Genomic DNA, 23,001 nt, shown 5'->3' with positions numbered 1-23,001 from the left:
TTCAAACTTTATAGGAAATTCAGAAACTTATAACTACCTCTCTCAAACTTTCTAGAATATCAAACAACCTCAAGGCAGATATGCTCAGTTTATCTGAGCTTAAACCAATTACAAAAAACAGTTCTGATGAGTCTCTAGTATTGGATGCAAAAAAAAAAACAAAAAAACCCTGCCTTTTAACATTACGTTTGCCATAGGATAAAATTGACATGAAATTCAGGGTCTCTTCTCTCAGTCTCCAGCAAGATATCCCAATATTGGATGAAAAGACTAGGGAGTTGAAAACAAACTTTTTTAGATCTATTGGATAAAGGAGCACAGCATCCAGTAATGTCTAGACCTGCTATTAATCCTCTTGGGGGAGACAGAATTAGTTGGCTAGATATGGAGATACTACTGCGGCAGGATAAAAATTAATGTCTAGTTAAATTCTGGAATGTGTGAAAAAAATTATCCTGGTGGCAACTACCATTACTTCAACACATAATTAGTATGAATCTAATATTTGAATGGACATTCATCTTCTCAATCAGGTAGAAATTTGTCAAATGTTAATTAGACAAGCCAAATTGAAGCCTTTAGAGTTACTTGAGACATCTCAAATGGTAAATCTGAAACAATATCAGATACCTGGAAGACAACAAGAAATTATGCCTTAAATAAGGAAATGTTAGACTCAAATCTATTAGTGCTCACATACTCATTGTTCAATAGCCCAATGAGGAAGGCTGATGGAATTTAGAGGCAGACAGAAAATTATGAGACTCAGTACAACAGTATTCCCAATAGTCTCAGTTTTGTGATATATTATTCAACTGATAGAACAAAATATAATGGCGACTGGTATTCTGTAATTGATCTGGTTAATGTGTTTTTCTCAATATCAGTTGCTACAAAGAATTAACAGTGATTTAAATTTATATGCAACTGTCTCTAGTATGTATTTACTATATTGTTATAAGGATATTTGAACCTTCCCTTATATTAGCAATCTAATAAGGTGGGACTTAGATCTAATACAACTGGTAATATTATAATACACTATACTGATGACACAATTATTTTTGAAACTGAGGATTAAGCTTAAAGCAAATTTACTATGGTAATCAACCCTATAAAAATGCAGAACCCCATATTACCTGTTAAGGTTTTGAGAATTATAAGGACTGAAGCAACCTGTGTCTTATCATAGACCACTAAAAGTAAATTGTTTTCACTGTCTATCTCTCAGTGTGAACAATACCTACTGAAATTTCTTGATTTGGGGAGAGATTGTATCCCTCACTTTGCAATACTATTGACTAGAATCCTTAAAATATTTTTTAAAAGACCCTATTTATCTGGGGCCCTGAACAAAAATAAGACTTCTTAGAATTACAGAAGGCTGTGAACTCAAGCTATTCTCATACCACATGTCCTAATGTCAGAATGATATTAGAAATTTTGGCCACCTACACTCATGGCAAGTAGAGTCTCTTACAAAATCTCAAACGTACTACTACTTAATGGTGACTTTCAGCCTTTGATTTAGATAATTATCAGATGTGGCTCTCTGGTACACTGCTTTTGAAAGTCAGTTACTGGCTTCTTATTGATTACCTACGCAGACAGTCAAAGTAAGTAAAGGCTTATTAGGACTACATTAAGACTCGAAATACCTATCACCATGGGTGGTTCCAGAAGAGCATTCCAAAAACAACGGTGATGCCCAAGAATTCCCTCCTGAGATTAAATAGAAATGATATATTGAAGAACATCCTGCCAGAGATTTACAAGAAAGAGTCATTCTTAAGCAAATTAGTCTCTTTCTTCCTATGATCTACTATAGAGCTGCCAGGGACTTGCCAGCTACTATTGCCGAATAGGCATGCTTCAGACCAAGCAGCCGAAGAGGTCAGACATTTTGTATGCTTTACAGAGGGCAATTCCAAAAGTGAGGTCAAAGACTCAGTGTGGAAAACAGCTACTCTGAATCTAGCAAGTAGTAAAACCCTCATGGAATAGCTAAATTACAGGATGTTGCCTGCAATAGTAGAAGAATGAAAAACAAAAGCCCTACTCTTTGGGTATAATGACTCTTGGGCTTACAATATGTTCTATGGACCAAATGGATCATGTAATGATCCTTATATAAGATACTGCTCTTAAAAAATCTCTATGGAAATTCTGAGATAAAATCAAAGTAAGGCATCCTGGATGCTTATCAAAAAAACCCCTATGCCAGGAGCTGAAGGCAATTGGAATCAAGAAGCTAATGCTCTAGTTTGATCTCTTGAAGTGACAACTTAGGTCCATGACATGAATGGACATAGAGGAATCATAGACATTCAATGACAAATGGTGACAATATACTCATGGCCCCTACCAAAGTCAAACTTTTAACAAAACAGAAAAAGCAAAATGTGCAGTTTACCCTTGCCAGCAAGTAGTTGGCACATACATTTCTTTGGCTCTTTCCTATTGCTGGCAGGAGAGGGAGGTGCTTAGATGGACACTGACAGGACATGGCCCATAGTCTGGGTTTGGATTGCCATACGCAGTAAATGTAACCAGTACTGCTAACACTACCAAAATACTGAGGTAACAATAACCATGACAAACAAAAACTACTGTACAAGTTTGCTCCTCCTAGTTACAAGTCCTTAGATCAGAGCCTTCACTTCTCCACTCACCTAGTGCAACAATGCACACAGAAACAACAGCACTCACAACTGACTTTTCATATTCCTTATCACTCTTAAGCTAGTGGGTTAATAACCTGCATGGTCAATTAAAACACTTGTTTAAAATGATGGAGGGTAACAAATCATTAAAGGGTAAACCTACAAACTTCCAGCCTACTATTTTGCAATTGACTATCAAGAGAACTAATGAGGTGGCTCCATTAGGTAAATTGTTATATTTTTGTGTTAAGATTGGGAAGTACAGTGTGAAAGATGGTACAAAAGTTTACATACAAGCCTTCTCATGCACAAATCACTTTTTTTTTTAATATCAGACGCATAGTCCCTAGACTGCAGCCACTGTCCCAGACACTGGTGATATTCCAAAATAAGAAAGTACGTCTATTAAAAAAAAATAAGATTTTATTTATTTATCTAAGAGAGACAGAGAGAATACAAGTACAAGCAGGGTCAAGGGTAGAGGGAGAAGTGAACTTTCCAGGGAGCAGGCAGTCCAACGGAGGGCTTGATCCCAGGACACTGGGATCATGACCTGAGCTGAAGGCAGATGTTTAATGGAGTGAGACACCTAGGTGCCCCCAAGAAAGGTAGTCTATTAATCAGAACCTAACTGAAGGTATTCCAAATGAATTAATGGGAGTGATTATTTCTTCCCCATTCCTTGCCAAGTTGGAGTTGATGGTAGCAAATGTTTTACTGCCTAGTAAATGTGATACTCCCATTTCTGTAAACTTTCCAGTCTGGTGCCCTATGACTGGGAATGGAATAAAAGAAGAAGTCCTAGTATGTTTCAACATGCTACCAACAATATGGACTTGACCAGTGTCTGACCCTATCTCAGCAGGAAAGGTTTAGGTAAAAATTATTGATAAATGAAAGAAAGGTGAGATTGTTACTTAGGCAGAAGGGGTCAAGGAATATTACATGTTACAACAGAAGGGAAAAACTAATATAATTCGGATGCCTGAGAAAGGCTTGGAGAAGAATAATCACTTCCTTAGCTTTGACTCTGATGCACTTGGAGTGAGACATTCTGCTGAAACCTTATTACAAGAGCCAAGAAGTGAGCAGGATAGGCATCCCAATAAACACACATCCAGGAGCTATCTATGTCCTCAAAATGGATAATATGTTAGGAGCTCTGACTGTGACCATATGAATATTAATACAGTTATGTACTTGATTCTCATTTTCCAAGATATGTCTGTCACCACAGACTCATGAAAGGAAGCAACTTATGGGGAATTTTTACTGACTGGAACCTGGAGAACACAAATTAATAATAATCTTAATGAACATTGTGTTCACTAATTATGATGGTAAAGTTTTTAGAAAAGGTGCTGAGGGGGCGCCTGGGTGGCTCAGTGGGTTAAGCCGCTGCCTTCGGCTCAGGTCATGATCTCAGGGTCCTGGGATCGAGTCCCGCATCGGGCTTTCTGCTCAGTAGGGAGCCTGCTTCCCTCTCTCTCTTTCTGCCTACCTCTCCATCTACTTGTGATTTCTCTCTGTCAAATAAATACATAAAATCTTAAAAAAAAAAAAAAAAGAAAGAAAAGGTGCTGAGATTTTATCATATAAGATCATCAGCTACAGGTCCCACCTGTTATAATATTACAGATAAAATAGCTATTTTCCCTGTTTTGTAGGTAAACATTAATGTTGTAAAAGCAAATAAAAATTATGACAAATTGTTATTGACACAACTCAACAACAAAAATAAGTAATCTGATTAAGCAATGGAGCAGAACAGACACTTCTCCAAAACAGATGTACAAATGGTCATCAACCACATGAAAAGGTGCTCAACATCTCTAACCACTACAGAAATGCAAATCAAAACCACAATGAGGTGTCATTTCCACAAATTATGGCCATTAAAAAAAAAGTGTTGATGAGCATATAGAGAAATTGGAACTGCAGTGCACTGTTGGTGGAATGCAAAATGGTACAGATGCTATGGAAACCATTATGGAGGGTCCTCAGAAAAACTAAAACAAAACAAAACAAAACAAACAAACTACTGCATTATCCTGCAATCCCACTTCTGGGTATATATGTATCCAAAATTGTCAGCAGGATGTACACTCATGTTTATTGCAGTATTCATGATAGTCAAGAAACAGAAGAAGCCCAAATATCTGCTAACAGATAAATACAGAAAATGTAGTATATACACACAATGGAATATTATTCAGCCTTAAAAAATAAAGAAATCCTGTCAATGCTATAATATTGATTAATCTTGTAGCCGCTATGCTGAATTAAGTGAACCAACCCTTACAACAGAACAAATACTATATGCTTCCACTTCTATTCCTAGAGTAATCAAAATCATGAAAATATAAAGTAGAATGGTGGTTTCCAGGAGCTGGGTGGGGAGGGGAAATTGAGACTCATTGCTCAAAGAATACAGAGTTTTAGTTTTACAAGATGAAAAGTTTCTAGAGATCTGTTACACAACAATTGAATATAGTTAACATTACTGAACCGTACACTTGAAAATGGTTAGAAGAGTGAATTTTATATTGTGTTTTTTAATCTCAATTGAAAAATTTTAAATATTGAAATTGAAGTCAGATGTACTGGTAAATTAAGATGTCCTCAGATCATTTCGCATACAGAAGAGAACTGGTTTGAAGAACATACAGATTTGATTAACGATATATTTGTTAGACTTATTGTAATTCTTAATCACTCCATCTATGTATACCTTAAAGTACAGATAGCTGAAGATGAGAGATGCGAAAGAATTGTGCAGTTAGTACAAAAACACAAGAAAATTTGTGCAGATGTAATTGGATAATCTAGCTGTCTCTCTAAATCCATAACAACCTCAAGGGGCTATTACAAAATTACAAAATGTAATCTATAGATCATCTTGTCTATTTGATTATGAGGTGTTATAAGACAGATGAATGGTTAATGACTGATAAAATCACTATCATTTCCAGATTTCATGTAATAAATGAACATTTGAACCCAAATTGCATATTTTATTTCCTAATATTAATAAGTTTTGTGAAATGAAATATACACAGGAATAACCATCATTTGTGGCCCATTTTACTATACCAGATAGATTTCTAATTTATAGTTCTCTTCTTCCTTTTAAGAATAGTGGATACCAATTGATTTGCTAAAAATTTGTCAGGTTTTAAGGAATAAAGGAGGAAAGGTCCATTACTTTATCCATACCCAATGATAAAAACTGGCATGATAGTGATTTTAAAAATCTGATAATCCTTTCCATCTCTTACATAATTTTTATAACACCAAAGGTAGAATTCCAGTAATCGATTATTATTGCCTTTTCTATAGTTCCACTGATCAGTTGCCTTTATGGCTTTGAGATCTTTATTCCAAGTTAGAATAGCTAGTATCATATTGGATCATTGATACTGACTATAACACTTTTTTTTAATTGGCAAAATGCTTGTTGAACACATTAGGGATTCTTACAACTATTCTGAGAAAAAAAAAGGGCCATAAATATGTCTACTGGCTATCCTACCTATCTCACTACATATGTAATTATCTAGCTAGTTCTAAGGAAAATACACACACACACCCTTCTAAAACTGAAACTATAGTTGTCTACACTCATCAACCAATCTTTTCTTCAAAAACTGTGTATTGTATTGTCCCTGAAAATTCCTTATTAATTTAAGTGATATTATAAATTTCGTGCTTTCCTGTATTTCTTTGGATATTTGTGTGCTCTCTTCAGTTCCCTAGTTGGTCCATTTGAAGGAAAATTTAAAGTTAGGAAAAACTCTCCTAAATCTCTCATGAATTAGACGTGAATTAGCTCCCCCAAAAGAACCATCATCTCTAGGTCTTTTTTCTTTAATCTCTAGAGTGAGTCATTGATAATGTCAATGACTAATTCTTTTTTAAGGTCACAAGAAAGTTTATTCAAATCAAATCTTACAAAGAAGATTAACATGTAAAACAGATGAAAATCAAACTTTTCTGATCATGGTGGTAAGGCCAATAGGAGCCCTACTTACTTACATTTTCCACATTCCCATACTCTTGTTTCTATCAAAAACCTACCCAAAGGGACTCTGAAATTACCGAGAATCCACTTAGCTCAGTTTGAAAATGTATGGATTCAATTACAATCTAATTTCATTTATTGACCTAAAACTCCAAGTGCAAAACACAGTTTATACTTAAATGATTCACCTAAAAATCAGCCTAAAATGAGCAAATTTCTAATCATTTAAAGGAGTTAAGTGCCATTTATATTTTGCCGCCATAAGATTTCAAAACAAAGTAACAGAAAAATAGAGAAATATGTTCTATATTTCTCTACTAAGAGAGTCAGAATTTGAGATAGAGCCTAAAGTCTGATAAATTAAATTTTTTTTGTATGACAGCCAAGAGAAAGTATGAGATCCCTAAATCACTGTATTTAACTGAAGTCAAAACAAGACTAGATACACAAAAGAAACGTGATGTTTTATTAAAATTCAGACTCACGTAAAGACCCCTAGCTCTATCAAAGCATTTAAATTTCAAAATATTGTTGAAAGGACCCTGGTTTTCTCTGTGTATCAATGGCAGTTCAGCAATACGGAGTGAAAATGCACTCAGCCCAAGAAAGGTGAAACAAACACATAGGTGAAATAAGGTACAGGAATGCTTGGGGCGACCATGCCACGAGTATTCTGACGCTCAGTTTTCATTTCTGTTTCATTAGACCCAGATGGTGCAGTTTCTCAACATACCCAGTAGAAAGGCACGAAGATGTTCACAAACTAACAGACTTCCAGTGATGAAAATGTGACTGTTAATTGCAAAGTTTTATTTCCAGATGTTCAGATAGCTGAGTGCTTTTCAAACAGCACAAAAAGCTTGACAGAATAGCTCCAAGAAAGTAAAATAAGACAAGAGATCAAAAAACTACTGAAGTTTGAGAAATATGATGCCACCATAAAGGAGTGAATATTCAAAAAATCTTGGTAATGGGAGCATCTGGCAGATATGCAGAGGAGTCCCTGGAAAATACAATAGCCACTTTAGGTGCATTTCATGGACAATAAAGCCCATGATAACTTATTTGACTTGAATAGTAAAATATAATGTGCTTCCTTTACGAGGCTATTAGTTGTGAAGTTCAAGAACTCAACAAGAGGAAAATTAATTTAATATATTGGTACTTCCTTAACTAAGTAAAAGGATTCTCAGCCAAAGGAAGATGATCTTTTGTTTACTGCTCCTATAGATCATCATTTTATTTTTTACAAACTCCAACGCAGATTATTGCTAAACCTTTATTTAAGGATAGTTGCAAATTTATGTGGATATAGACATCCTATAAAAGTTGGATTTTACATATAAATATTTCTCAGCAAGGACCAGTGAAAAGCTTGATTTCACCTGCAGCAGATTTCTTAACATCATAAGAAATCAAACAAGGGTGGCTTTTGGAGCAGTGTAAGATACTTTTCATAAACTGTGATCTTCAAACACTGATGATCATATACCGGTATCTGTGAAACACTTTCAGGTATGTACACTCAGTGTATGTGTACTAATTGTAGTAATAAAGAAGAAATTTATACTGCTATTCCAGCCATTAAACTAGATTGAAAAAATATATTTTAATAGGATTTTAAAAGGATGACTTCGGTGTTGGATGTAAAACATTGTGATAGGCCAGCAGTCCTGCCATAATAACTAAAAATTTTAAAAAGATAGATAGTATGAATAAAATCATCATTTTCAGAACACCAGAGTACTCTGGATTAGTGAAGAGGAGGTGAAACAAAATTTTGGAAATGAAAGGGCCCTTCTGGAGAGCTCCAGACCTCTAGCTATTTTCTCCCTGGGAGCATTTGCCAAATATGGAGATGAGTTTAGTTTCGATAGAGATTCACTGCTGGGGAAAAGGGAAACCAGCAGAGCTTTTAACAATTGTGCAGTTTTAATTATGAATTGATATTTGAGGAATCCCAAATACATGGCCAACTTTCATTCTAGGATATTTGCTGATGTCTGGGGTGATATGGGATGCCGGAGACTGGGATGGAGACATTTTAAAAGTAGAACAAAATATTAGATAGTTTTGTTGGGCTTAAGAAACAAAGTTCTGCTAGAGGGATTGCTTTAAACTCACAGGAATCTCTGTCCCCAGATCTGAGCCTTCTTTTGAACCTCCAAGGAACAGAAGACTAAATAAGCTTAAAACCTCAAAATGGTAGAAATTAATCCTCCAGTATTTCAGGGCTAAGGAAGCAGAGATCTTCCAGGTTCTCAGTCAAAATCCAGATGAAGGTCTAACTACAACCCAAACTTAACCAGACCTTTTTATTTTTTTTTTTCTTCCAACACTTTTAAGAATTCACTCTTGTTCTATTTTTGCTTGCATTTTTTTCTGAGGAGTTTGATGTAATTCTTACCCTGTATCTCTGTAGGGAAAGCAGTATTCCCCCCACTCTGGGTTCTAGCAAGATTTTCTGTTTGTCTTTGGTTTCTCTATTTTAAATATGACATGCTTAGATGTAAATCTTTTGGTTTTTATCTTGCTTGGTATTTTTTAGGCTTCCTAGATGTGTGGATGTTGTTTGTCATTAAGTTTGGAAAATGTTCAGCCATTATTGTTTTGAATGTTTTTTTCTACCTTTTTGTCCTGATATTTCCACTGTGTCTACATTATACCTTTTGTAATTGTCCCACAGTTTTCACACCTTCTGTTCTATTGCTTTGTTCTTTTTGTCCCTTGATTTTTCAGTTTGAAAACTCTCTATTGACGTATCTTCAAGCTCACTGACTCATTCCTCTGCTGGGTTCATCCTACTAATCAGGCCATCAAAGACCTTCTACATTTCTCTTATAGCAATTTTGATTTCTATAGTTCCAGTTTGATTCTTTGCTAGTGTCTACCTCTCTGCTTACATTACCCATCTGTTCTTGTATATTGCCCATTTTTTTCCACTAGAGGCTTTAGCATATGAATCATAACTGTTTTAAATTCTTCATCTGGTAATTCTAAAACCTCTGTCGTATCTGTATCTGGTTCTAATGCTTATTCTGTCTCTCCAAACTGTTTTCTCCAGATTATTAGCATGTCTTGTAACTTTTTGTTTAAAACCAGTCAAGATGTATCCAGTAATAAAAACTGAGGTACATAGGCCTTTACTATGAGGTTTTGTATTTGTTGGGATAGGAGTTAGGCTGTGCTTAATGTTTGCTATAGATGTCAAAAGATTCTTCTAGTGTTTTTGTTTTTATCTTTGGGTTTCCATAGAAACTCCTTTTTAAATACAGTTGTGTCTTTTACATCTCAGTTTTTATATTGGGTTCTGTTAATTGTACAGTAGACATTGGGAGGCAAAGCATTCATATGATAGTTTTTTTTAAAGCTCATGTTTTTAGGGGACCTAATTCCTGGGATATGGCTTTCAGAAGAGATTGTCAGAAAATTTTTTTTTCTTTTCTCCCTTTATGTGAGACACGAAGACTACTGTGGCCAGAGTTGTGGCCGGAGCTATTCTACCAGGCTTAAACAGGTTCTGAGAAAGTAGTTTACTTTGAAGGTGGACCATTGATATGGAAACTTGGAAAGTCTGGGCATATTTTGAGATGGACTCCTTTACCTTGGTTGATCTTTAAAATGGTTACTTTCCTTCCTCCCTCTTTATGGAAAACAAGGGGGACTTTCCTCCTCATGGGGCTCTTAGAGGTACAACTCAGGAAATTGTGGGCAGTGCCCCTAAGACTGTGCTCTTTTGAAAAGACGTATTTTTTTTTTTCATAATCACTGATGAATATATAGTGAAATAATTCCTTTTGAGGGGGGGGTGGTTTGCTGGCCAACCCCACCCTCTACTCAGCCTCCTGGGGAGCCCGCCTCAGAACTGGCAGATCTGGCTTGCCATGCCCCTAGGCTTTAACCCTAACTCTAGGTTGGGTATGCAGACTTCCATACCCAGAGGCCTGGCCCCCAAGCCCTCCAGATTGGGGACCCCTAAGCCATACCCCAGGACTCCGCCTGCCACCTAGGAGGAATCCAGCTGTTTGGAGCTGCACAAAACCCTCAGAGCAGGAGGAAACTGCACGCACCTCCTGAAGCTACCCCTACCTTCACTGCCCCCCCCCCCCAAACCTGGAGCCTGACATTCAGCCTGACCATCTTCTGCAACTCGGCCCTCTCACCCCACCCCACCCCCAGGGAGCTCACCTCATCAGGGGAACTCAGGGGAGTTGCCTGGGCCTGGCCCATGGTCCCAGAAGGTCATACCTAGTGAGAAAGTGCTCCAAACACTGGGTGCATGTGCAGTCCAAATTGCTGTACAATGTCGGCCAATTCTCACTAGCTTTCTGCCCAAATCAGTATCAATATGGGCAGAAAGCCCGTGAGAATTGGCCGGAAACCCCAGGCAAATTTGCTTCTAGTGGTTGGGGGAGTCTTCAGGGGAGCCGCCTGGGTCGGGCCCATGGTCCCGAGAGGTTGCAGCCGAACCCTCAAAATCATTCCTTATAGAAAAAAAAAGAAATCCCTACATATTTGAAATGAAACATAAAAATCCTCGTTTGGTCCCCATCAATCGCCATCTTCTTCTTAGAATTAACCATATATCAGAGTCTGATGTGCTTTAGATTTGTAAATAGGCAATCATACATTCTGCAAATGACATTAATTTTACCTCTTCTTAATATTATACCACTTACATTAGGCATACTGACAGAGTCCTTTAGATCCAGTTTTGCTCACCCATCTCCAGTTTTGATTAATGCTCCCACCACTCCCCCCCATCTTTCAGGTTCCAATGTTTCCTTCTTCATATGAAACACCATCAATTCCCAAGAATGTGAAAACAGAAAGGTTGGGTGTGTTAACTCCCTCTGGGAATATAACATATGGATCATTGGTTAAATACTTACTCCATTTCCCTCCCAGACCAGACTTGTTGAAGATAACTCTCGGAGACTGAACAACCAGTTACACTTGGCCCTGAGTGGTGGCCAGCTCAGTAATGCAGACGTGGATAGGTCATTTTTCTTCCCTGCCTCACTCCTGTCTTCTTGAAATTGTTCTCCAAAAACCATTAGTGGTACAAGAACTTTTGCCTCAAGGCAAATTTGCCTAAGTTCTTAGGGAACACAGGCTAAGACGTCACACTTTTCCTTTTCTTACTTCTTATGGACTAGGGTCTCCACAAATGTATAAAAAAAGATGGTGAGGATATAGATTTCATGGATGTCTGAAAAACCTTTTTTTGTCTATGTAACCTATTCAAAAAATAAATTTCATGTATAGACTTATAAATTGACTTATATAGACCTATAAATTTCTACTCTAAAACACGAAGACCTTTTTTTGCAACTTCCACCTGACTTCCTGGTTGTGCCAAAAAGTCAACCAATTTTACTTACTTATTTTTTGAAGGGATCATATGCTATTCATTTTAAAGAGGATTTTAGAACTCCCTTCTTATCCTTATGCTTTTCACCGTGTACCTCAAGAGTAAAGTCTCTGTATACATGTTTTTCCTCTATTCCAATTTTTCTTCGGTATTTTCTTTCCCTTTTAAGACCTAAGTCTTTCTTTGACTTGGGGAAATGATCTTCAGGCTTTCTCTATCCCTCTCTCTTTTTCTCCCATAGTTTCTCCATTTTCATTTTTTTCCCCTTCTCATTCTTTGAGGATGAGATGCTTGAGTTTCTAAAGATATGTTTTATGTTTTTTTAAGTTGATACCTTCAATTTTTTTCTGTTTTATATTCTAGAAATTTGATTAACCTTATATAGTGTGATTTATTTTTTATATATTTATTTTACAATTTTATTCTAGTAAATTTCTACCTTGGCAATGTTAACTGTTTCCTATTTGTACATTGATTCTTTCCTATGGTCCAGTTTTCTCTTTTTAATTCTTATAGTTGCAATAACTTCTTAAAACATTTTGAAAACACTGTAATTCTTAAGTTCTCTTTTATTTCTTATATGATATCCCTTTCTATGGGATTAATTGTTATATTTATTTGTTGTCCTCTTTCTTGCTGTTGATTTTCCATGAGAAATAAATCTTAATCTGTTTATTTTTGCTTAAGCAATAAATGGAATATGTTAACTTTCATAAAGGAAATGTCTAGGAATGATCAGGCATGTTGAAATAAGATCTCTCTCTTCCATTTCTAATCTGCATTGTCTTATAGTTTCCTCTTATTTACAGGCAATGATTTTCTAGTTGAGAGAGCCACAACATTCTAGGGTAACATAATACCATCTGCAACCTCAAAACACCAGCTCTGCTTTTGAAAACTTCAGCAAATGCCCCAGAAAATGATCTCTTCAGCTTTATTTAGATCACATGCCATAAGTCCATTTTTGGAAGAATTACCAAGAAAGTATATCTTAATTATAACACATTTCAATCTTAAATCAAAAAACTATTCTTTCTATAAATAGACTTTACACTCTTATTTCAAACTATAAGATAGATTTTTTTTCAAACTTTTAGGTTATATGAAGTCAATTTTTTTTTCCCAATGAGATTTGAAAAGCAAATTCTTTTTTCTTTTTTCAAATTGCTGTCACTCTTTTGCATGTAACTCAAGGCTTTAAAATTCTGCCTTTTGATATATAAAGAAATCATAAGGAGCTTTGAATTTTTTCAGAAGAAATATCAAGACATTAGAGAGCTGTCTTGGTGGAACATAAATGAAAGGGTGTGATCCCATGAAAATACAAAATGTTAATGTTTATTTATATATTTTAAATTTGGGACTTCATTTCCAAACATATATGAAATATTGGAGCCAATATAGAATGTAAACTGTAAGAAGCATTTTTTTTTTTTACTACAATTGGTTCATAAGTTCATTTTTGTTATGGGATTTAGCTTGAGTCCTGTAAATTTAAGAAGATTGTATATAACTTATGAACTCAAAGAAAGGCTATCTATACAATGTACTCCATGTACTACCAAATCTATAAATTCTCCAAAGTTCAAAAGACCAATATAATCATAGATTAAATTGTATTGATATAGGATAGGAGGACTGGTCTATTGGAAAGAGGAATATTTTCAGTACAAAGAGATCACTACCAACCAGTGAGAAGTAGAATAAAGAACCGTGAAGATCAGCATGAACCTGAGACAATTGCATTGAAGACTGTAACCCAGAGATAAAAAAGCCTATTTCAGAAAAGGATCAAAGCCCCAACAACAGAGAGAATAACTGTAAAAGGAAAATTTTTGGAGGTGATCACAGAAATAAGCTCTCTCCTCTTGGAATGAACTTGCTGAAAATTTGTTGCATCATTCAAAAAATACTTTGAATACATCATTAAAGGCTTTCTTCAGAGACTTAATCTAACAACTAAAAGTTCTTTAGTTGAAAAAGGCAGAAGAAAGATTTTTGTTATGTAATGTGCTATGCTTGATTTGGAAACTTTTGCAAGTCCTAAAATGTCTATTCTGTATATATACAGATTAAGAAAGGTATAGAGGGACAGGCTATAACATCAGACTTAATGCCAACTTCATTTTTACCTGGGAAATGGGGAAAACTGCACTTTCTGAGGTGTAGACTACAGGATGAATATGATAAGGTTATAGGATATTCTCAACATGAGATTTAACAGACTGATTTAGATTATTTTTGAAAGATATTGTATGTCTTATTATATAGCAATATGTAGTTTTGCTAATTGTGAACATGACTGATGAATAGCACAAGGGTAGTGGGTAGGAATGAGCTTTTGCTAGTGAGTAAGATGACCGCCACACACTCAAATTTCACTGTGGCTTTGTATTCTCATTTCACATTTACAGTATAAAAAAATTCTACTTTTGTGTGACAAAACTTGGTTTCTTTATGAAAAAAAAATGACTTTGGAAAGAAATCCTGTTGCTACTGGTCTCTATTTAAAAGTATTAATGTTTTTATCCAGAAATTAACATTTTAGATAAATTATGGATTGTCAAATTATACAGCAGCTTGGAAATTTGAAGTTGTCAAGCCCACCATAAGTTCTATGTGAAGACAAGAAAAAGTGATTTGTGAATCTGATTCAGCAATGTTCTAAATAGTCCAAATTTTGTTCGTACTCTGAAAGAAAAAAACTTCAGTAAAATATGAAAAAGCAATTAACTCATAGTATGAAATGTATAATGTTGGAAGGAAATATGCTTCAGAGACATTTATTTTCATAGCTGTATAAACAAACTATGGTCCCGTGTTATAGATGCTTAGTACCCTGAAGGTATCATTAGTATTTCCCAGTTATACTCTATTGTATTTGAAAGAACAAAATAGATATTTAGTGACATATTCTTGAATTTTAGATGGTCTCAGAAAATACTTTACCAGCATATGAAGGTTCTACTATATGTCACTTATAATTACCAAGAAGATGCAATGAAAATAAAACTTGACTGAAATTCAAAAAAATCTGGATTCTAGCCTTGATTTTCATACCAGATAGATGTATGATTTTGTTCAGGCATTTGATCTTTCCAGGGTTTGGATGCTTTCTAGTTGAGGAGTAGAGTAGTAAATCCAGGTGAGTCACTACTAACTCTGAGGCGCCATGCTTCCTCTGCTGTTCTTGGTCCACAAAACAAACAAAACAGTGTCCCTATGTGTCTGCAGATGACTGTAAGTCACTTCAGCTACTTCTCACTTTACATGTTGGCAGCGCTACAAGTAAAACATAGCATTTCTGCCATGAGATGAGTATGAGATTGGGATCCATCTACTCCATAAGCAGACTGGGTTCTCTCCCTTAGAATGCCCTTCCACTGCCAAGCCAAACATGACATAACCAAGGATTTGAATATTAACCTACACTATAGAAAAAGTTGTATGTGACTACAACTGTCTATGACTCCACCTACCCTGAAGTATTCATTAATGGGATTCTATCAATTAAACACATTTTGTTATTTGAGTATTCCTGTAGCTTCACACATTCATCCTTTTATCCTTGAGAATAGTACTTGTGGCGTTTTATCTATGAATAAATGTAAGAAGGGGTGAGATAATGAGTTTTATGACACAAATCATTTATGTTCTGTATTTCTCTGTGACTTATCTTAAAGAGAACTAAAGAGGAGAGAAGCGTCTCGACCTGGTATGAATGCCATGCCTTCACCTAATCTGCAAGAGAGACTTCTAGATCAAGATCCATTATAAATTTTATTTTAAAAGGCAGGTGTTTATAATGCTCCTTGATACCTAAGATGTTTAATCACTGAAATAGGGTGGGTTTTTGGTCAGGCTTCAGGATCTATTCAGGTCTGACGCTCTCTGTGAAACTAACCTGCCTTCATAGAGGAGATTCAGTGGGTCTACTCTCTACTTGGTAGCCCATGTTGCATACAGGCATCGTGCCACCAGTTCCTTCCTAATGCTTCCTATCTGTCTGTCATCTATCTGTCCTCTGATTGCAAATATGATAGAGCAATACACTGAGAACAGACTTGCTCATTCTCTCTACCTTAGAAAGCAGGAGCCACAGGGCATATAGTAGGCCCCTAATAAATGCTTGTTGAATAGACCTATCAGTCATGTTCCCCAGACTCTGGTTATTTATACTCTAAAATTCATTTTACTGAAGTTCTTCAACAGATGATGGTACAACTTTGCCCAACAAATTATTTGTTCACATTCAAGAGGAAGTAAGGTTGTCTTTCCAATACAGAGAGAAAATTTTTATTTTAGCTAATATTTAGTGTCATGAATATTCAGGTAGAGTTGAATTCATGCCAGGCTCCATCCTAAATTCAAGTTTTTATTTAAGTTCCAGTTAGTTAACATACATAACAATCTGGCAATTGATAATTTGGATTTGGAGGGAGAAGAGGAAGATGTTTTCAGAGTATGAAGAGCCTATGCTTGTCTTGTCCCAGGAACACAACTAGGTAACTATCCAATCATCCCAAATACCCCACAAATCGAGCTGAAGACTGACAAAACAAACCGGACAACTAAGGGGAGAATAGAGACCACACTGAAGAAGGTACAAAATGCGGAGACAGGGCTTAGGGGAGAAAGAGATCATGGATGCTGCAGAAGGGATGGAGCCGTGATAATGGAGAAAGGCAGGAAACAGAGGCACACACAGGGAAATGCACAAGGGGACTGTTCTAAATTCTTTATATATTTTAAGTAATTTAATCCTTACTCAACCATACATGAAAGAGGTCATTATTATTTCCATTTTACAGACGAGGCACAGAAAGGCTAAGTAAGTTCATCTAAGTCACACAGACATTGGCAGAGCCAGAATTCAAAGCTATTCAATTTTGTTCCAGTGTTCAAGTTCTTGACCATTATGCTATGATTCCCTGACCAGTCATATAAAAATACATTTTTCACTCATATATGGAACATAAGGAATAGCTCAGAGGCCCATAGGGGAAGGGAGGCCAAATGGAATGGGAAGATATCAAAGAGGGAGACAAAGCATGGGAGACTCTTGACTTTGAGAAACAAACTCAGGGTTGAAGAAGGGAAGGGGCTGTGGAGGGAGTCACTGGGTGATAGGCATTAAGGATGGCACATGATCTGATCTGATGAGCACTAGATGTTACGCAGCTAATCAGTCATTGAACACTACATCAAAAACTAATGATGTACTATATGTTGGCCAGTTGAATTTAAATTAAAAAACCTTTATTTTTCAAATTAATAAAGTTTGGTTAATTATAGCAGTCAAGGGAATCCTTAATCAACTATCCTAGTTACAAATATTCCCTCTGGTATTGTTTTTATTATTTACAAAGAAATGATTAGCTCTATAGGATAAATATAAAGGACTGCCCATTTAGAAAGAGATTGATTTTGTAGAAATCCCTGGCCACTGATTTGAGTTTGTAAGTCTGACAGAGTGTACTACTTGGCTCTCTCACATAGTTCTATTGTAGCTAAGTTTGTTGAACCAATGAGCAAACTTGAGAAAGCTTTACAAATATTTTTATGGTTGTCCGCTTGTGACTTTTTATTTTTCACATTGCCTCACTGACCTTCCAATTCTTTATTGACTGCCTAATGATCTTTGTCAAAATAAGAACAGTGAAAGTGTGATAATGTAGATTTCTGTGGTTGAAAAATTAAAACTGATCTAGAAAAAGAGTCTTAAAAAGCTAGTATCTGGGACTTCTTGTAATCCACACAATCAGATCGCTCTATCACATTTCAGCAGGGAGACAACTATATTATAATATATAAAATATATTATACATCTAAAGCCGATTTAAGAGATAAAGAAAAAAAGTGGGGGGGGAAATGTTGAAAGTAGACACATCAAACCCTGGCATCAAACCCTTTATTGTAAAACAAATTTTGAATCTGCTGCATCCAAACATCATTACAGTATGGGGCAAATAATGAATATGCATTCGTGTTGTTATTTTTGTTGGAACACAAAAGTCATGTTAATAAAGCTGTCAGGCTTGAGAGAGGCATTTCCTAAATTGTCAAAGGATTTCCTGTTGTTTCAACTTCAGCTTCTCTTTGGTAAACTCTAATTATTGTAAATTATTTGAGGACATCACAGGATCAACAGTAGTTTTGTTAAATCTTTTTAGTGAATGAGTTATATTTTTATTACTGTGGTACTTTTTTTAGCTTTTGAAATAATACAGTCACTTAAGTTACATTTATTACTTTTGTAATTATTTTCTATTAGTAAATGGAAATTTGTATTACTAGCCCAAAATATTATATACTATATTCCCATGTATACGCTATTTTAAAATTTTTTTTAAAGATTTTATTTATTTATTTGACAGACAGAAATCACAAGTAGGCAGAGAGGCAAGCAGAGAGAAGGGAAAGGAAGGAGGCTCCCTGCTGGGCAGAGAGCCCAATGTAGGGCTCCATCCCAGGACCCTGGGATCATGACCTGAGCCGAAGGCAGAGGCTTTAACCCACTGAGCCACCCAGGCACCCCGTAATACTCTATTTCTTACAGAAGCTACATTACAAAATGATCATCTGTGATGGGTATTTTACTTTATAAATTATTGCTCCACTATTGGTGAGTATTTAGAGAATACTCTAAAAAGTTGAACTAGTATCTATTCTGAAAATGACATTTTTCAGAGGCTGGTATATTAGTTCTTAACTTACTATAGTTTTCAAAATATCTGATAATAGTACTTAAACTGCTATATCTGACAATAATAATATTTTCAAGATAGATTATGCATATAGTGGTGGAACCAGTATATATCTGAGTATAATAGAATGATTTTCAGATCTTAATCTCACAAAACAAACTGAGGGTTGCTGGCGGGTAGGGGGCTTGGTGGGGGTAGGGTTATGGACATTGGGGAGGGTATGTGCTATGGTGAGTGCTGTGAAGTATGTAAACCTGGCAATTCACAGACCTGTACCCCTGGGGCTAAAAATACATTATATGTTTATAAAAAAATTAAAAATTAAAAAAAAAGAATGATTTTTCAGAAAATCTAAAAATGTAGTAGGGTCTCATTTCAGAAAATTCTGGACATCTACAGAAAGGAAATGTGTGTGCTTCATAATGCTTATTTATATTTATATTATGATATAAATGGTATATATTATTTATCTGTTGACATTTTTCTCACCCTACTGATTTATCTGTACTTCTTGTTTTATGGCTCTTATAATAAAGTCCATTTTACTTTTAGGTCTCTGGATGCTGCTTCTCAGTCTTTTTTGCCTCCTCCTCTATACAACCTTCTGTATTGATACTCTTTTGTATCTACAGCCCAGACATCTCTCCTGAACTTCTCTGCAGTTAGTTAGCACAATATCTCCATCTTCATTTGAATAACTACATTATCCTTTTCCTCTTTCAAAATAAAAAAGAGACTATGACGTCTATACTCCCCAGGCAATATTCCCTGTATTGGGTGGTAACACTACTAGCTATTTTGATGCTTGAACTGGCAATGAAGAAATCACCCTCGTTTACTTCTTTTCTCTTATCTCTTCTAATTAATCACCAATCACCTTCATTCTTTCTGTCAAATATTCTCACATCTGTCACATTTCTTTTATTTCCCGTGTTCCTTCCCTCCTTTCTAGGGGCAGGTTCCTGAGAGAAGAATTCAGAATAATACTGAGAGTACTGCTTTGCTGCAAGCCTGCAAGTGCATCGTACGTTCTAGTTCTTCTCACCTCAGTCACCACCATGTAAGTGCTCCAGATTGTCCTTCTAGTGTCATCTCCACACCACCCCTGACAGCCACGGACCTTAGCACCCACACACCCTCCTTCACAAACTCACAACAACTCCTAGATCACCCACTTAGGTCAGAAATCACCTCAGTATCTTTAACCTCCTCTTGAAATACCCTCTTCTTCTGGCTTTAGGTGAAACCCAGATATCAACCGGGGTAATTTCTTCCTTTTCCTAACTTGAAGTTGTTTCCTTTCTCACTTACCACAGGATCTATGTGGGCTACTTAGAATTCCTTACTTTACATCATTACTTAGAACCCATTACTTAACCTCATTTTCTGAGATTCATCCCTGAGGGTAAAATACATTTTCCACTATTCAAGTTGTCATCCATTTTTTTTCTTACCCAACTTACTCATCAAAGGCTAGAACTTACAGCTGATCGTTTTCCTCCTTCAACACTTCTTTATAATTTTTGTAAGTACAAATCCTATGCCCCAGGCTTTCATTTTTTTGTTCTCTTTTCCAATGAACTTTTATCCATTCTATTGCTGCCATTGTTTTTTATGAAAATATGCATAAACCCTGTTATTACCAGAAAGTTTTAAAATAGATATTTAAAGCAATCTACTCTAAGATAATTTCATTTTTATAGTGTTTCTATCAAATATGTGTACTCCTATACATCTTTGACTTCTTTGAAATCTATAGTGTTTAACTCCATTACTTTTTCAATATCCACCTGCTTCCGAGATCAGTCTCGTTTCTATGGTCCATAGATAACATTTCTCTTTTATAAATACTCTCAATTGGTTATTTTACTGTCCCTTGAACTTACTCATTTGGGAAAATGGTAGGATGAGACATCCTACCCCCCTATTCTGTATCTGAACTAATTAATAACCATACAGGAAGTCACCCAACTGAGACCAGAACTTCTTGCTATGTGTTCTTTAATTAAAATTTCAAAAATAATTTAAGATTTTCTTTTTATGGCACTCAGTTGGCCCAACAATCATATTACATCTCAGACAGCCTGATTGTCCCACCACCTGAAATTACTTCATACCACTGTTGAGGCAGAAATTGGTTAGCTTCCCCCCAAATCATTTTCTCTTTCTCCTAGAATCATAAGCTGACTATATTCTCCAGCAACCTTTTAGTTGGAGGTAATCATGTTCCTGAATTCTGGCCAACAGAACACAGGCAGAAGGTATATCCATCACTTTCAGACCTGGCCATTAAAAAAAAATCTCCTACATACAGTGCTTCTCTTACCTGATCTTCTGGCTGAATGGAAAAGCTCTATGAGGATCCAGAAGATGCTAAAGTTACAAGCTGGAAAGAAAAATGAGTCCTAAGTGGCAGTGAAGAAGAGACTTGCCTATCAGGAATACTCACACTGATTTTGTACACATCATTAAAATATATTTATCATGTTCAGCTGCTGAGAACGTTGGATTTGTTTTGTTATACTAACTCACATTATTTAACCAATGCCAAGAGTCTTTCTGTCTACTTTATGCTCAGGTAAGAACTTCGTGACAAAGTTCATTAACAAAATTTAAAAACCAGAATCAAACTGCTTCCATTTTCTGACTCTAAACATGACCTGCTTTCATTGGGGCCCAGATTTTTCGTTCTTCTCTTTTCTTACGATGAATGACTAGACCTCTTTTGTGTCCAAGGACAATCACTCAGCTAGTCCTCTGGGTTCCACCCTTTACAACCTCTTCAAAGAACTATGGTCCTTCACTTAGTTATCTCTATCACCTGCAGCATCAAATTTTCTGGCTATACAGGATCTTTCATATCAGCATAGAAAAATGTTCTAGTTTCCTCTATTTTAATGAAAACCCCATTGTTAATCTACATTTCCTTCCAATTACAGCCTTTTCTAGGTCCCATTGCTTCAAACATTTTCAAATAGTTTTCTGTATTTACTCTCTCCCTTACAACTTTACTTCTGTATACATTTTATAATATTTTGATAGTAGGGGGGAATTATAATTCATCTGAAAAAACACAAAGAAGAATAATTCTCATATCTACCATCCTTAATTAATGCTAGTTAACATTAAAAAATTATTGCTATAGGGTTTTATTATGTTTTTTTAAAATCACTTTGTTTCTGCAAAGTGATAAGTATGAATTATACCGATTTTCAAATTTTGCAGAGATACTATAAAGGGAAAGATTTTTAAAAAATCTTCAAATAACAGTCCCCTGGAATTGTCTTAACACAAAGAAAATGCATATATCCTATACATGTAAACAACTGCATTGATAGAAATATTTTTATAAAATGATCAAAATTGATAGAAATATTTTTATAAAATGGAATATTACATGTTGTATTTTAAATAAAATGAAAAATCTTATTTCAATTTGACTATGAATATTTTATACTGTATAAACTTTTGCAAACTTATGACATTTCTATAAAAGGAATAATTCCCACTGCTGCTTCCAGCTGGTTTTGTTCCACCTGTTTAATGTTTACCACTAATCATCTTGGGCTTCTTTTGTGTTCCTCAGTTTTATCTTCCTCATACTTTGCTGAATTTGTCAAACATTATTCCTCCCAAGGAAGATGCGTAGATCGTGTTGTTCCTGATACATTTCATGTTTGAGGATACAGTCCTCAAATTGCCTTTATTTTTTTTTAAGATTTTATTTATTTATTTGACAGAGAGAGAGAAAGCGAGGGAACACAAGCAGGGGGTGTGGGAGAGGGAGAAGCAGGCTTCCCACAGAGCAGGGAGCCCGATGTAGGGCTTGATCCCAGGACCCTGGAATCATGCCATGAGACGAAGGCAGATGCTTAATGACTGAGCCGCCCAGCTCCCTGGTGCTTTTATACTTGGACTGATTTGGCTGGCCGTAACATTACTGGGTCATACTTTCCTAAGAACATTATGGAAACGGTGTATTCTGGCTTTGAAAGCTGCTGAGGAGCACTTTGATGTAAGCCTAGTATTTCCCTGTTGTAGATGATTTGAATTCTAGATGCCCCCCAAAAAGACTTCTTTAAAACAACACTTAACTATCCATCTCAGCATATAGTTTGTTCTTGAGGTTTCTAGATCAAAATTTCCTGGAATATAGGGTTTTCTTTAGATTTGCAGATTTAATTATTTATTTTGGGTAAGTTCTCTCATACTGAATTTTAAAATAATCTTCTGCTC

At 35.7% G+C, this 23,001-nt stretch overlaps 1 long non-coding RNA gene across 1 annotated transcript in view; it reads right to left on the bottom strand.

Annotated features, from left to right (window-relative positions):
• Positions 1–553: 553 nt before the first annotated feature.
• LOC309845278 overlaps positions 554–23,001 on the bottom strand; it is a 57,413-nt gene continuing 34,965 nt past the window's right edge. The window contains exons 2-3 of the long non-coding RNA XR_014301178.1: positions 21,092–21,151; positions 554–630 (exon numbers count right to left, since the gene is read on the bottom strand). This is a non-coding gene — a long non-coding RNA (uncharacterized lncRNA). The remainder of the gene's footprint in view (positions 631–21,091; positions 21,152–23,001) is intronic.

Source organism: Mustela nivalis, assembly GCF_964662115.1.
Source record: "Mustela nivalis genome assembly, chromosome: 12".
NCBI lineage: Eukaryota > Metazoa > Chordata > Mammalia > Carnivora > Mustelidae > Mustela > Mustela nivalis.
Note: the sequence above shows the minus strand (reverse complement) of the source record. Positions and strands in the feature narration are given on the sequence as shown.